Source organism: Triplophysa rosa, linkage group LG12 (assembly GCF_024868665.1).
Source record: "Triplophysa rosa linkage group LG12, Trosa_1v2, whole genome shotgun sequence".
Lineage (NCBI taxonomy): Eukaryota > Metazoa > Chordata > Actinopteri > Cypriniformes > Nemacheilidae > Triplophysa > Triplophysa rosa.
This window is the reverse complement of record NC_079901.1, coordinates 13,320,326-13,336,647: the sequence shown is the minus strand read 5'-3', so window position 1 is coordinate 13,336,647 and position 16,322 is coordinate 13,320,326. Positions and strand designations below refer to the sequence as shown.

General features: G+C 36.9%; 1 protein-coding gene across 3 annotated transcripts in view; it reads left to right on the top strand.

Moving 5' to 3' along the window:
• The window catches only part of b3gat1a (beta-1,3-glucuronyltransferase 1 (glucuronosyltransferase P) a), a 71,833-nt gene that overhangs the window by 30,730 nt on the left and 24,781 nt on the right, over nt 1–16,322 (top strand). For 2 of the 3 annotated variants that reach the window (XM_057348148.1, XM_057348150.1), the window contains exon 2: nt 3,255–3,462. The exons of the other annotated variant lie outside the window; for it this stretch is intronic. The gene's annotated coding sequence lies outside the window, so the exon portion shown is untranslated. The remainder of the gene's footprint in view (nt 1–3,254; nt 3,463–16,322) is intronic. 3 annotated transcript variants of the gene reach the window in all.

Here is a 16,322-nt window from a genome sequence, read left to right as displayed (position 1 = left end):
TCACTCGTGTAGTATGTTAATCTGTGCACCTCATTCACTCAGACACACAGAACAAGTTACGTTACTTGTCCGGTCGGGCAAGTAAAAGTCTCCCTCACTTGCCCATACAAAACATTCACTTGTCCCGGACAAGCGGACAAGCGTTATTGTCGAGCCCTGACTTAAACTATAGTCCCAGACTAATTTAAATGTTGGAGGTGTCTTAATCGAAAACAACGTGCACTGCTGCACTGCTGACACATCTTAAAATGGTTAGAGCATGGCGCTAGCAATGCCAAGGTCATGGGTTCGATCCCAAGGGATTGCATATACTTTGTATTTAGAAACAAATGTATGTCGCTTTGGATAAAAGCGTCTGCCAAATGCATAAATGTAAATGTAAATTTAAAATATATCAGTGCAATTGTTTTGTACTAAGATGCACACCAGTAATGTTTTTTTGTAAAGTATGTTTTTAAAAATGACTTAAATAATTTAACTAAGGCTTAGTCCTGGATTAAACTAATCCCTGTCTGGGAAACTGTCCCTTAATTGTGATTTTAATGCATTTAAAAAGTTAAGCCATTGAGTTCAAGTAAGAAAAGTTTCCACATTTCACCTTCCAAAACTTGTGAAGTGAATTATTGATGTTGTCTACTGACTAAAGAATAAAGAGCAATTTACTTCGTGTGGGCTTGCTTGAATTAATCATTACATGAGACTAAGATGCGGGTGATGATTTCTCTTTCGTGAGAAAACCCACCAATTTTCCAGTAAATGACAGATGTCTACTTGCGCACCAAGATCCCGTCATTATCGACAGCATCGGTTTACCGCACCCATCAAACATTTAGCAGACAGTCTATTGTGGTTGTTTTGCATTCTTGCATTTTTTCCGCCTGCTATGTAAAAGCACGCAACATGCAATTTTAGCTTCAAACATTTCTGTCGACACGACAGACACATTAGGAAAGCTGAAGAAGGCTATCGGCAGAGTTAATTGACCCTCACGATTTGTAAACGTTACGCAACTTGCTGACAGACTGAATCAATGCAGTGTTAACTGCAACATTACAATTATGTTTGCATGTATATTATGTATATAAATCTGTTTTGAACAACTGAAACATATTCAGATCCTCCTTTTCCTCTGAGAAATGCAACAAAGGAAGCGATTTTTTCCCCCAAGTATACACTTTCTCTCCACTGTCTTTCTCTCCCTCCCCCCAGACTTCAGGGACCCCTTGATATCTTCAATAAAAAGGTAGCTATAGTTTACTTTCCATGGAGATAAAAACCGACTGTATAAGATTTGTACATTTCAGAGATGCAGATGTGCACAATGGTCCAAGAGCAGTTTTTGCAGACAAACACACTTTCAAGTTCCTTTCCCACTGGATTTATAGCGTGGATGATGCGGTTAGAAGTGTTGAATGTATGGTGGAGTGGGGGAGCTCTGTGACAACACTGAAACAGATAGAGAGCAATGGACTGTGAATTTATCCCCTGCGTCTGTGGGCTGGCACACTTGATCAATACTAATCCCCTCATATCTCACGGGTCACATCGGACGGTATGTTTCTAACTGTTAACACATGAAGTGACTCTCAGCAGACACATTTAACAGTTCTCTGGGACATGATTTTGTAAATAAGCATACTAGCATTAATTCATTTATAAAGTTTGTGGGTTGTCAAAGTGAACGTGTCAACTCAAACGGGTAATTTAATAATTATACACTCTTATTTATAATGATAATCTTTTTATGTTCTCTACAAACTACCCGTTTTCAGATGTTATGTCTGTGAAGTAGTGGTAAAGTTGTTCTGTAAAATTCTGCAGATGTTCTTTTCTGTGTTTTTGTGTGCAGTTATAAAAAATGCATAGACATCATTTGTGTGCAAGTGAAATGAGCTGCTGCCTCTGTCCGCTGTTATTATAAACACATGTTTTGCTATATATACAGTAGTATCTTAGACACAAATTATTTCATTTCTAAATTTATTTATTTCATTATGAAGAAAATGAAGGTGAGAAGTATATGAAAAATTATTAGATTAATCACAATAATTTTATCATAATATTTTTATTTTTAATAATTGTTTAATAATCCTAGTTTGTTTATTTTTTTGCATGATGAGCATGTTTTTATTTCATGTGTTGATGTATTTTCATTAGTTATTGCTAGTTGAAGGCAGGTGATATTAAGTGGGAAGAACATTATTTTTCTAGTCTGCATTTGACTTTTGCTTTGTTTTCCAGCACTAGAAAGACTCTTAAGTTTTTATACTCTATGTGCATTTTGCAATATATCGTTTTATTTCTGAAAGCTGCAATCTGTAACTTTTGGGTTAAAAAGAAACAAATCTGGTCGGATTTTGCAGTGTTGTTTTTCCAATACACCTGAAGATGCAGTTCTATGTTTTAAACTGATATGGCAATTAAGAATTTTCAACTACTTGTTTACTTGATTGATCTTTAGACTTGATTTTATTTCCAATATTAGAATGGATCCTGGTAATAAATTTGGTGCCTTTGCCAATAATCTGTTAAATGAAATTCCTTTGAGTCTGTTTTGATCAGTGAACAGACGTGTAATTTTTACGTTAATTCAATAAGGGTTTAAGGCCTGGTGCACACAATATTCTTTACTGACAGAAGATGCTTCCACATTCATCTATGTACACAAACGGACAGCAACAAAAAAAGATGTCCATATTTAGCAACAATGAGCTGGAAAAAACAATCAAATTTTCCCTTGAGGCTAGTTTCAGAGGAAAGTCTATAATTTTATGAACTCTATATTTATTTTGAAGAGGCTGTGCCAAAATGTATTCAAATTAAAAAAATATCTCTAACAGCACAAATGTTTTATGAACATGATAAAGTTTACACTTTGTGCCTGAATATGTAAAATACAATAATGCTTCCAATGCTTGTTATCCGATGTGTCTCATGGTTTGATGGACATTAGCAGTGTATACATCAACAGTGGATAGTGACAACCCCGTCCCAACAAATCCAAAATGATGATTGTGGACAGTCTGTCTAATAAAACAAATATTTTTTCTAAAACAAATCAAAATTCAGTAGTCCACGGCCAATTGCTCACAATTACCCTTATACAGATTTCCCACCGTGAACAAGATCTAGTAATGAACGATGCCTGCTTAAATCTGTCCTACTCTTGTCCTCTGGCCCTCAATGCACGTCTTTGTCTCAGAATGAGAATGAGCCATTCTCTCCCTCACAGATGATCGCTCTTGTCTCCACAGCCGCCTGCTGAGGACGTGACAACCCACGTGGTCTGGATGCCAGCAGCTGCCTCTCGGAGCCCCAGACGCCCACTGGCAATCTGAGAAACGGCCTCCGTTTCTGTGCTCCAGACCCCCTCCGGTCCGCGAGGGACTAGTGAGGATTATTGAGTCTTGGGATTAGTGAAGTGTTCACTTTGGCCGTGGGAGAAAGGGCAAACTATTACTCGTGAGTATCCTCTACTGCTACTGCCAGCCTCGGTTCTACCTTTGCAATTACACTCATTATGCCCTTTTGTGCTTGCTCTATAGAAAAGAAAATGTAGGGAAGAGTTTATTAGAGCAAATGCTTCATCAAACATTATCTGGGATTTTAATTGCTTTTCTGGGATTTTATCTGGGATTTTAATTGCTTTTAATCTGGATTCATTACTTTAAACTCAGACTTGGAGTATTTTCCAGTGAGTTTTTTCTTGTATTTGGTGCCACATAAACAATAGATTCATATATTCAACCGGTCTCAAACACACAGGGCAAATGAAAAGCCATCACAGTGGTCCCCTAAGCAGGGAACATAACCTCAAGAGTTCAATGAGATTATCCCTGCAGTAAGAATACATGCTTATTTATTATTTCTCATTAACTTTATAATGATCTTTCACCGTTATACTTATTACAGTTATGATATTTGACCTGTCTATGTCGTCTATATGTTTTTGATTCATTATTATTCATTAAGGCTACATTTCAGCTCTGTATTAATTATCAACATAACAGCAGTGAATGTAAACAGAGCCATCTTTCTTGTCTTATACTCAGAATGTGTTCAAGACTCAGCAACACTACAGCAGATTGAAACCAGTTTCATGCGATATGGTACAGCTGAAGTATTGCAGGCGATGCCATGCTATTGTTGTGGTCAGAAAATGCCCGAAGCAAGACTAAGGCATGGTAGTGTTTCGGTCAGTGTATATGTGAGCGATGTATAATGTCAACATATTGTAACTTTTTGCTGTCAATTATTGAAATGATGTATAACACGGCTGTTTGAAATGGCTCATGCCAGCCACCTCGGCTCACTGTAGATTTCTATTGAATATCTTACCTCTACCTTTTACTGCCTGTGTCTGTAAAATAAACGTGAGATGAAGGTAGGGGGTTGGAGTGCAGAAGGCCCTGGGTCTACGGTACATGGATAGAGTTTTCTCTGTACTGTATATCGACTGTTTAAATCTCTAATACTTTATGGTGATAGCAGCAGATAGCACATTTGATGTTTTGCACAAGACCCGAATCCAACAATAAACATGTTCACTTGGATATTTGTCAGATTACATAAGTAAATGGGTTGCGAACAGCATCGCATGTTGTGTTTAATGCATTTTAAGCGTTTGTTTATAGCCTACCTGCCATCTGAAGCCAATCCCATTACTTTCACAGATCATTCAGGTGGTCGCTTGACCTTTCCAATGTAATGGTAATTTGTTAAAGGGGAAGGTGCATTCATCACCGCCATAGTTTGACTTGGTATTTTCAGTACATTTGTGTTTGGCTGCCTTTATCACGAGCACCAAATAAGCAGAATGGCAATTCTAGACTCTGTAAAAGCCAATACATTACAGTCTTGTTTCCTGAAAGAATGGATGGCTAATCAGCCCGCTCTCCGATCAATCTGGAAGCTCGGCAGTCATGCATCTCCCGTCCGCTCATGAGAGTGTGCTCACACTCTGAGTCCTGCTAAATGAGTGTCAGACGAGTCTAGCAGCTTTAGATAAGACAGCCGCACAATGGCTGCCATACACACACAGACACACAAAGGTGCGTGTACGCGGTCTGAAAGCACCAGGAGGTTGCGGATATGATAAATGCAATGGAAAGAGTGTCCTTTCAAACGCAGCAGTGTTTCGCCAGTGCATTCTGCTCCTGTGGAGCTGGAGCGAGAGGGTGCAGCTGAACTGAGACCAGTGCTGATCTGCAGTACCTGAAGTTAATTAACACCAGAGATCCAGCAGCTGTTGTGCCTGAAACTTACACACCAGCACTTATTCCACACTATGTGCTAACACTTTTATGGACACATGTTTTAGTTGACGAATAAATCGTACATGTGTCCTATGGTGTGACAGTAAATATGAGAAAACAAACTGTTAATATGACATTGTTTATATTATTAATATTTATATTTATCATATAACAGAGATTTATGTAATTTTTTCTCAAAATCTTTGCCGTCGCACCATAAGAGACATTTGCATATTAGTCTGTCAATTACATTTAACCATTTGGCACTTTTATCTCGAGCGAATTATACTGCATTCAAGCTATACCTTTTTTGGTAACACTTTACAATAAGGTTGTATTTGGTAACATTAGTTCATGTATTAGCTAAGATGAACTGACAATGAACAATAATTGTACAGCATTTATTCATCTTAATTCATATTCATTTCAGCATTTACCAATACATTTTTAAAACCATAAACTATATCTGTTAACACTGTGAACTAACATGAGTACTGATATTAACAAAGATGAACAAAATGCTGAAAATCAATATTCCTCATTGCTGGTTCATGTTATTTAATGCATTTACTACATTTTTATCAGCATGTGTGTCATTAATCGAACCCACAACCTTTGTGTTACTACACAATGCTCTAGGTATAGTGGTCATAGGTATGTTCTGTAGCAAATTTAAATAAACGAAAAGTACTATTACTATGGTGGATTTTCTAATATAATATTGCACATTTAGTTAGTTATAGGCCTCATGCACAAGTTCGATTTAGCTGTAGGCCTCACAAACTGCACGCACACCATATGTATGAATCTGAGCACTTGAACACATGCACGTACAACACGTAGACATTTCTATATTTTATTGCGCACACCATATACAGTATGTACGAGTTTGAGCACTTTTAACATTGCACATATGTAATATAATTTTGCACACCATATATGTATGAGTTCGAACACTGGGTTGCTTCTGGGTTATTTCACAATGTTCTAGCCGGAGTAAGACTTTGAAAAACATAATGGTAAATCATGCATCTGTACTGCTTAAGAGTACATGATATATACGTTTTTCTTTTAAAATTCTGTGAAGCGCTCGTCACGATTAATTCTAAGAAAGTGAGACTAAAATATAACTGTGGCAAGCGCAAAGGGATGGGCCAGGTAGGCCGGATTGAAATATAATAGTGGCAAATGAGAAGGGGACGGGCTAATGAAAAGATGATAAACCTGATTGGTGAACAATGCGAAAAACAACCAGAGATTTCTGTATAAAGTGTGGAGTCAGATGTGCATTTGTTAGATTACTTCGGATGAACTCTGAATATCTCACTTTGTTGGCTCGAGCAAATAAAGTTTAGAACTCTTGGCATCTGGAACCCTTGTCTGCGAGATTTCTTTCTGCGTTGGAAGGCCGATTCGCCTCAACATTACCTGCAATAAATAAAAAAGTTTAAGATGAGGCACTAAAATTATTAACTGAAAATAAATAAGAGCTATAGCAGCTTTCCTGTGGCTCAGTGGTTAGAGCATGGTACTAGCAACGCCAAGGTCATTGGTTCGATCCCAGCGATTGCACATACTTGGAAAACAAATGTGTAGTATAATGCAATGCAAGTCGCTTTGGATAAAAGCTTCTGCCAAATTATTATTAAAAATATTAGAAATAAAACCAAATTCAAAATATGAATAAAACTCAAAACTATAATAACTATAATATTTGCCATACAGTAGTGCTTTTGGGGAAAAAAATCAAATGGATTATTATTAGAGTCATTCTATGTAACTATATAATTTGACTAATACATAATACAACAAACATTTTATTCATTCAGCAGGAGCTTTTATCCAAAGTGACTTACAAATGAGGGTGCATTCAACATTTTGCCTTCAACAAAAAATAACAATAATGCACAAAGCATAATTCTTAAGCTACGCATAAAGCATGCATCCTATCATGGTAGTATATGCTAATTACACTGGTGTCCATATCTAAACAGCGATTGGTTATAATGCGTTTCACTCATGCAGTCCATTAACTGACAAGACAGTTGAAGCAGTATGAAATAGATTTGCTGTGACTTTGACCCCATCAGCAGAGCACAAATGGAGGAACATCTGCCCCATACATTCCACCCACAGGGATAATAACATGTCTCATTACACAAGAGCTCACTGGAGATTCTTGTAGGGCATCCATCCACTGGTCTTGCTAGAACAAACAAAGTGTTTTTTTGTTCATCTATTATTTATCTGTATATCATCTGTCTGTTTTAATTTGCTTTCTGGAAGCTAAGAATCTATAAAGATTTATCACCACACGGGTTTATCACTTATAATGTGAGCGGGGCCTTAGAAGCCATGGCACATGGATCATTTATACTAAGAAGACACATAGGCCCATTTATTTGCTAAGAGCACTATGTTATAGTGAAGTAACTAGTAAGCTTCTCAATTGTGGACACAGCCATTTAGTATGATTTGACATCCGTGTTTCTTGTTGGCTTTGCAGAATCGAATACTCTCATCATTGAAGTGGGAGTTCCTTTCTTAACCCTTTCTCTGAGGTTTTATCTAGCAAACAGTTGTTACTGATGATACACAGTAATCTTATATGACAACTTTGTATGCTGTACATATACCTATTCAGGATTATGTTAGAAAAAAGTTGGTAACTCTAAACCGTTCCTCTGTAAACCCACAGGAACATCTATTAATAGGCTGTTCTTTATCTATTCATTAGGATATCAATAGGAAACGTTCCCACTTGAAGCAGGATGTAACCTTTGAGCCTCGGATTGATCGGACATCATCAGAAAATCCTCGTATCTTGGATTTCTGATATCTTGCATATTATAGCTCAATTATAGCTTGCCGTGGTGCTACAGAGAGTACTTATGGCTGTGTGGGTGTTAAACAGAAATGTTCTCTTTTGAGTTGAAGTCGCAGTTTCTGTGACGGACACATTCATGGTTGTGACTAAGACAACCATGCCGTTGGGGGTTGTTAGTGTGTTTGTTTGTGGAGGCTCGACATGCGTTTTCTTAGCGTTGGTATGGTTGGAAGCAATGCAAGTAAATGAACCATAGCATGTATAGTAAATCCACACTTAAGCTTTTTCTCCTTTCTTTGTGTTTATATTCTGCCCTTTGGGGGCATGTTCAAGCGTTGGAGACATTTTTCAGTGTGAAGGGTTTACTGCAAGAACTTCCTCATAATGTTGGCCTGTTTGCACACAGTTTGCACTTACAGGTACATAACAAGGCAAACTCAATAATGTCTGCATAGTAATGTCTGTACGGAAGAAGGGTTTTATAATTACAAAAGTGAGGAGGAAGCTGTTAATGGGAAATAAATTGGAAGAGGGACGTGAGTATTGTGTAGGTGACATGCATGCTTTGGTACTGAATGTTATAGGTCAGATTTAATGTTTTTTTTACCACATTGCTTTGACTGACCAAATTCAATTGGGCTTTTGTGGCGAAGACCTTAACTGAGTTCTAATAAGCTCACGAAGCAAATGTAAACTGTGTCATTAAGAAAAGGTAATTGGTATTTTCCTTAATAGTGGAATCGAAGACTTTCCAAAAGTCTATTGAAAGAGAACTTACTGTATGATGGGCCTAAGAGAGAACATGAGGGACAAGAACCTTCCCTGCTGAGACTTATAAATCCAAATCCTCTCTGGGGATTGAAAAGATGGATGCCCAATTTTTAGCAGTTGGATGCCCTGCAGCAATACACCAGTCGCTCTCCTTAAAATGATAGGCTAGTTTTCCAACAACAACAAAAACACAGTTGTTTTTCAGGTTTATAGAATGTGCACAGTGCATATGGTGTGCAAATAATTGTGACACTTATAAATGTGGACAATAATTTCAGTTGGAAGTAGGAAGAAAATGTAAACCAATGCTGTGTTGTGTAATATCTACAGTATTTGGCCATGTGCGAAGTCGGAAGCACATGGTAATTCATGTGTAAGCTTAAGTTTTTATTGGGACTTCAGAATTGGAACGTTGCTAAATCAAGGATGAATTTTAATCTTGTGCAGCACGAGAGCAATCAATCTTTTACATTCTGTCCCTCAGCTCTTGGGAATAAATTCAGCACAGTTTCATGTATTTTATCCCTTTTCCACATAAACCAGCCGGGCAACAACATTACAAGTGAGAAAAGCATTAACTTCTTTGCCTTTGTGCATGATTGTGTGGATCAGTGGTTTATAAACTATGGTAATTTGAACACCACACATAATTCCTTGAATTGCTTTTCGTCAAATCATGACGGTTGGACTATTATTTTACATAACAAATGTTCTTTGCTGGACAGTTCACCCAAAAATGAAAATTCTGTCATCATTTACTCCGCCTCATGTCATTTCATACCTGCATAAATCAAGAAAGAAAGATAAGAAAGATATTTGGAAGAATGTTAGCAATGTTCAATTCTGTGACATCTTTGACTGCCATAGTAGGCAAAATTAAATGGTAGTCAAAGGTGCCCCAGAACTGTTTGTATATTGTATATTATATATTCTTCAAAATATATCACATTCAAGAGTGTTCAAGAGACAAAAAAAGATACAATAATTTTTCCTACTGTAGTGGATGATGTCACAGAACTGAAAATTGCTAACATTCTTACAAATATCTTTCTTTGTGTTCATCAGAACAAAGACATTTATACAGGTTTGTGAGGGTGAGTAAATGATGACAGAATTTTCATTTTTGAGTGAACTAACCCTTTTATTTTTGCAGAACACTTACTGTCATGCAAGCTCACCCATCTCATATTAGCCCGGTTAGACAAACTCAGTGGAGCAGAACTCTGACACAATATACTCAAAAATAAACATGAATTAATGATAAACATTGAAAGTAATATTTTAAATTAAATGATAGATGACAGAGGTACATTCTGACCACATTTATCACATGAAACACCATGCAGATAAATGGAAACAAACAGCATAACATTTTGTGTTTGGTGTGGTTTTCCTACCAGACTTTGATTGAATACACAACCGATTAAAGCCACCTTCATGGCATCTTTCACCTCCTCAACTCGATTAAATCAGTCCTTTACAGATACACTGCACTCCTCCTCCTCCACTGGATCCTATTAGGCCTTGTGTTTTCTGCCCTTTTACCCTTAAATGGTTTAGTCAGAGGTGAGTGTTACCTGCCTCACAAATTCAGCTGTTAACGGTAACCTCCTAACACAGATGCTTTTAGATTTAGACAAATAAAGCAAAGAGATGACTAGTAGAATAGCCTCTAAGAAAGAGACATAACTGTAAACAGTTATTTTCTAAATGTAAACATGTGCACCTAGATGAAATAGCAAGGAAATGTTGGCATTTAACTGAAAAACATGACAAAAGTTGATGATTTTGGTAACACTTAGCAATAAGGTTGTATTTGTTACCAATAGAAATAGTTGCAGTACCTAACATGAACTAACAACAAACAATGTAGATTTTTAGCATGTATTGATTTTAATTATATTAGGTGTATTATTTTAATGTCAATTATTAAGATTAGTTATATTAACTTTAATAACTAATCCTAATGTTGTTCATGTTAGTTCATTGTGCAAAACTATTGTTAACAGATCCAACTTTTGATTAAAAAATGGATTCATAAATGTTAAAATTAACATGAACTAAAATGATTAAATGCTGAAAGTATTGGTCATGTTTAGTTCATGTTACCTAATCCGTTAACTAATATTAACAAATACAACCTTATTTTAAAGTGTTACCATGCTTGTAGTGTTGATTTTTTTATTTTTAAAATACAGCTTTCAATCACATAAATGCAACCATTGTACTTATTTTGTCATAAGGATGTTTCTATCCCCTTTCTCTGACTGCGGGCTGTCTTTGTATCCTGTCTCTTATCTTCACTCTCTGCTTGTTTAGCGCCACACTTCATAAACGCTAACACTGGTAGTGTTGCTACAGTGACTTTAGAAGCCAGTCAGGTGTCAGCTTTCCCTGCAAAGTCACGCTGAAGCACTGACACCACACCTCTGCAGCTGCCGATACCCGGCATCTCCGCGTGTCAGCACTTCTTGCCTTCTGTCATATTAATCTGCCGCTGAGTGCATTAAAATGTGACTTTGGCGTAAGCAGTCGCTGCAGTGCTGACTGTAAAATGCCAGAAAATGTTAGCTGAGACGTGAAAATCCTATTCGGTCAAAAGGGAAGCGTGCGGTACATTTCCTCGTTCAAGGACATAACCATGGGGTGGAAGCACATGACTGATGACAGAGCACGTCCTTTATTAACTGAAGCATGAATTATTTTTGATTTGTCACAGGCTGACGATACATCACGCTATTTGAAATGTCACATTCACATTGAAATAAGGAAAAAACGCAGGCCCAGAAATGATTTAAATGAGACAACTGAATGTTTTCTGGTTGTTTTCTGCAGAAAGTCAGAAATCATACTATGAGTAATACAGTGGCAGTTATACTATTTTTAGTTCAAGCATGCTGTACTCGCTTTTTATGGGATATGATGATGTGGAAATGAATGCATCGAGTTTGGGTCAAATGGATCTGCAGTCCCTGGTGAATGTAATGCTGGCAGGGCTCCATCTGAGACCGTCTTTCTTCTCTCGATCAACAGCACGGTACATATGCGGCAATGCAAATGTGCAAGAGTATAAAAGAGGGTTTTTACGACGCTTTTGGCAGGAGGCTTCACATTGAAAGGGCTATTCTGAACCCATATGCCGTAAGAAGTCTTTAAAAACTCATCTCCATTTATTTCCATGCAGTCGGGTGCTCTCTGGATTCTCTTGAAGATAGTGATGTAGTTCATGCATGTCCGTTCACAAAAGATGCATACACATTTTTCGGCTTTTCCTTGGAATTGATTTCAAACATAATAATGTTATTTTATATAGTTGCTCGTGTAGGCCAGTTGGCAGTGGGTTTAAGAGAGTTAGTGCTAATGATTGTACACTTTAATTACCTGGATCATTAAGGAAGGCATCAGTGTAAATCACTGTGCTCCTGTGGTTTGCAGTGGCACACCTACGGTTCAAAGCGTGTGACAGCAAGCTAAAGGACAAAATCACTCACAACATCAGACTGAGTAATCGTGCAATTAAGAGAGCAACAGAATGATATTGATGCTTGCATAGAAAATTGCACTGGGCACTATTCTGTGTGTTACGGTATAAATTATTTTAATTGGTGTGTGAAGGTCTCGGGATTATGGGGCTTGATAATGACAAATAGGCATATGTGATCCTAAACCTCTCGAACGTGGTAAATACAGTTTATATGTGATCCTATACGTTTTCCTGTATAGCTCAAATGGTAGAGCATTGTGGTAGCAGCTCATGGATTTGATTCCCAGAAAACACACATTGATAAAATGTTTGAATGCATTCTAAGTGGCTTTAGATAAATCTGAATGCATTAATGAAAATGCATAATTTATCTTAATTTATCAAAATGATCAAAGTGTAATTCCAAGAGCCTTTTGAATTGACATTCACGCATTTACTGGCTGATGCATATGGCACACAAAAATGGCAAGCACTGGTTGAAATAGACAGTTGCAATCTAGATCGTTCACCCCATTATTTACTCACCCTCATGTCATTTCCAATCTGTGTGACTTTCTGTCTTCTGCAGAACACAAAAGAAGATATTTGGAAGAATTTTGGTAACCAAACAACATTGGATCCCATTGACTTCCACTGTATGGATTTCTCAAAATATCTTCTTTTGTGTTCCTCAAAAGAAAGAGTCATATACACGTTTCAAATGACAATATTGAATGAATAATGACAGAATTATAACTTTGGGGTAAACTATGCCTGTGTTTAGTATCTAGGAATTTCCTATGCAATGCTTTGCTCCAGCATAGCTTCACTGAAAAAAATATCTTGTAGAATTTACTTAGTAAAATCCTCGTAACAGTTGGCACAAACATTTTTTAAGTAAAATTTGCAACTATAACTCAAGTACAACTTACTTACCAGAATAGAGTCAATTCTACTTATTAAATACATTTAGTTTAGTTAAAATATCAAGTAAATGTTCCTTAAAGTAAACAAAAAAATTACACTGAACAAAAACATGTGTCTAACTCAAACTTCATGGATCATTTACTTTCATATTGAAATATACTTTTTTTACAACATAGAAATAAGGAGAGACTGGTGGTTTCTGTACTGGCATTAGCACAGTTACTGCTTAATAAGTGAAATAACACACTTCATGACTAATAGTGTGCCTCCCTCAGCCTAGGCACAAGCACCGCTCTTCTGAACAACGGTAACAACTTAAAAAACCTAAACTTACAGAAATAATACCAAAACTCTCCTAAATCTCAAACATAAATCAACAAAAAACAAACAAATCTTTCTTTTTTACTGAAAAACACTTAAAATGACAGTTAATCTGGAAAATGAATCTCCTAATTTACATTTACGTTTATGCATTTGGCAGACGCTTTTATCCATAGCGACTTACATTGCATTGTACTATACATTTGTTTCTGACTATGTGCAATCCCTGGGATCGAACCCGTGACCTTGGCATTTCACTTCAGTTCAGACTTCAGACAACAGCTCACTTCAGCAGCCTCTTGCACTCAGATACAAAGCATGCTGGGAACTACAGATCAATTGCCAAGGTTATCTACAAAAATGATTTATGTAGTCTCGACACAAAATAAATAAGTAAACTTAATTTGACCAATTTAAATGGGTTTAACATAATAAAATTGAGTTGGATTTACTTAATAATTTGTTAAATTAAAATCACTCAAACAAAATATTGAAAATCTTAACAACCAAAATTAATAGATTCACGATGTTTACGTTATTTTAACAATTTTTTGTTAAAAAACAGGAACATAATTATATTAAGTATTTTAATAATTTCTTTTCATAAAATCTACTAAGGCACATAAGAATATTTTTCAGTAAGAGCACAGTAGTATGTCAGTTTTACTATGTTTATGAACCTAAAATGTTATCAAGACAACTGCCCTAATTTTAGCTAAAACACACTCAAATCCCCTCACTCTTATTTAAACCTACACCAATTAGTCTCTATCTGGGAGCTAAAAAGCTTGGAATGTGAAACTTTTCAACCTCATGTGATTTCCCTATGGTTTAATTAGCAACAATCAGATTTATACGTTTATGCTATAAGAGCAGTCCCCCGAGTGAAGATTCCTGAAGATCTTGCTCATTAGAGGACCTGCTCTTTTTGCTTTCACCCAGTCTGATTAGCTTTGAGTTTGAAGCTGAAGATGCTGCGATCAGTGAGCTAAAGATCAGAGCCGGATGGCTATTAACAGCGTCCAGACAACAGTTCACGTCAGCAGCCTCTTATTATTGACCATGTGATGAATGAAATACTTCAAAGTTGTTTGAATATTAACGTGGTCAGACAGACGGCCCCCATCACTGTAAGGGGCATCCAGATCAGACCGCTGTGTTTGCTAATGTAAACTCTAGAGGGTTGAATTTTGTATGAGATTTAAAGGGTAGGATGTCTGTATATCACTATTATGGCTATTTACAGCATCAGGAGCAGAGTTTGTAACAATAGCTTGGCAAAATGAAAAGCAGGTGTATGAGATATTACTGTACATACTGTATTACTTGGATAGTGGTAAATCAATGGTAAATTGATCACTATATTTCATACCATTATCTGCCGTTTTTACCAAGCCCAGTATATACAGAAATCTTCAATCCATTTTCATACAGTCTAAAAGTGCTGGGTTATCTTCAACCCAGCACTGGGTAAAAAGGTGACGAACTTAGCCGTTGGGTTAAATTAAGATAGAAAATTGACCCAACCATGGGTTAACTCAGCATTTTGGGGTAAACATCATGTGTGTCCATCACGACAAGTTCCCTTCAATATACTGTATAATGCAAAACATACGACTCGAATACGCAGAATAATTGATAACTAACAGATTAACAAAATGAGTTATGAGTAAGCGATTGCGCCACCGGCGATTTACGCGCACACGCAATATTCCAGCATCTCAAACTTGACAGCCTGTTCATTATCAAAATAAAATAGTAATTGCCATTATAATTATTGTACGTGCTTTTTTAATAAAATATATGCATGCAACAGGTCAGCACGAACGTTTTCCATTAGCGCTTGACGAGTGGGGTCTGCCAAATGAGGTGGATCGGATTTCGGGGGAGCTGGATCCGGCTTTTTCCGGCACAAATTAAGCCCTGGGTTCATCCATTTTTGACCCAGTGCTGGGTTGAAAATAACCCAGCATTTTTTAGAGTGAAGGTCTGGCAGATTTAGATGGGGTTTACTTTCTTTAGCTGAGACAAAAAAGTAAATCTCTTAAACAACAATAATTAAAACTCCTTTTTCATAGAGACCTGCTTGTTTATCAAGCATCTTTAATGGCTAAAACTTTAATGTAAGGTTGATTTAAGTTGCAGAGAGATTTTATAAACATCTAACCACACCGATTTCATTCTCTGCTATATCTGGGCTCAAGATTGATTTAGTGGCTGCCCTTTGTGATTACAATCAGCACACTGAAGTAAATGAAACAGTGGAATGGGGACAGGTTCTGGTACTGGTCTCAATGCGACACGGCCATCTTGAGGCTATAGGCTTTGAATCTCTCGTCAGTGCTGAGCTGGTATACTGAAGACAGGACTCTCACCATCAATCAGTTCTCTCTGTGCAAATGGCCCAGACCTACTTCACTTACCCTTACTGAAAAAATACTCCCCTCTAAATCAAAGTGGGAATAACATTTCTTCCATCTCCTTCTGGCTGATTAGGTTATTTAACAACACTGAGCGGAACACAGCACAGAGCTGATGCATACAAATGAAGAGATGTAAATCTGTATACATATAGCTGACTAAGGACACGGATAGAGTTGTTTACTATGTGTGAGACTTCTGATTTAATGTTAAAGCAGAGGTGTATAGAAGCTTTACTCGTGCAGTATAGTGTATAGTATGTGTAGTGGGTGTACAGTAGGTGTATGGTATTTTACTTATCTTATAGTATCTTATAAAATCTCATAAGTATCTCATA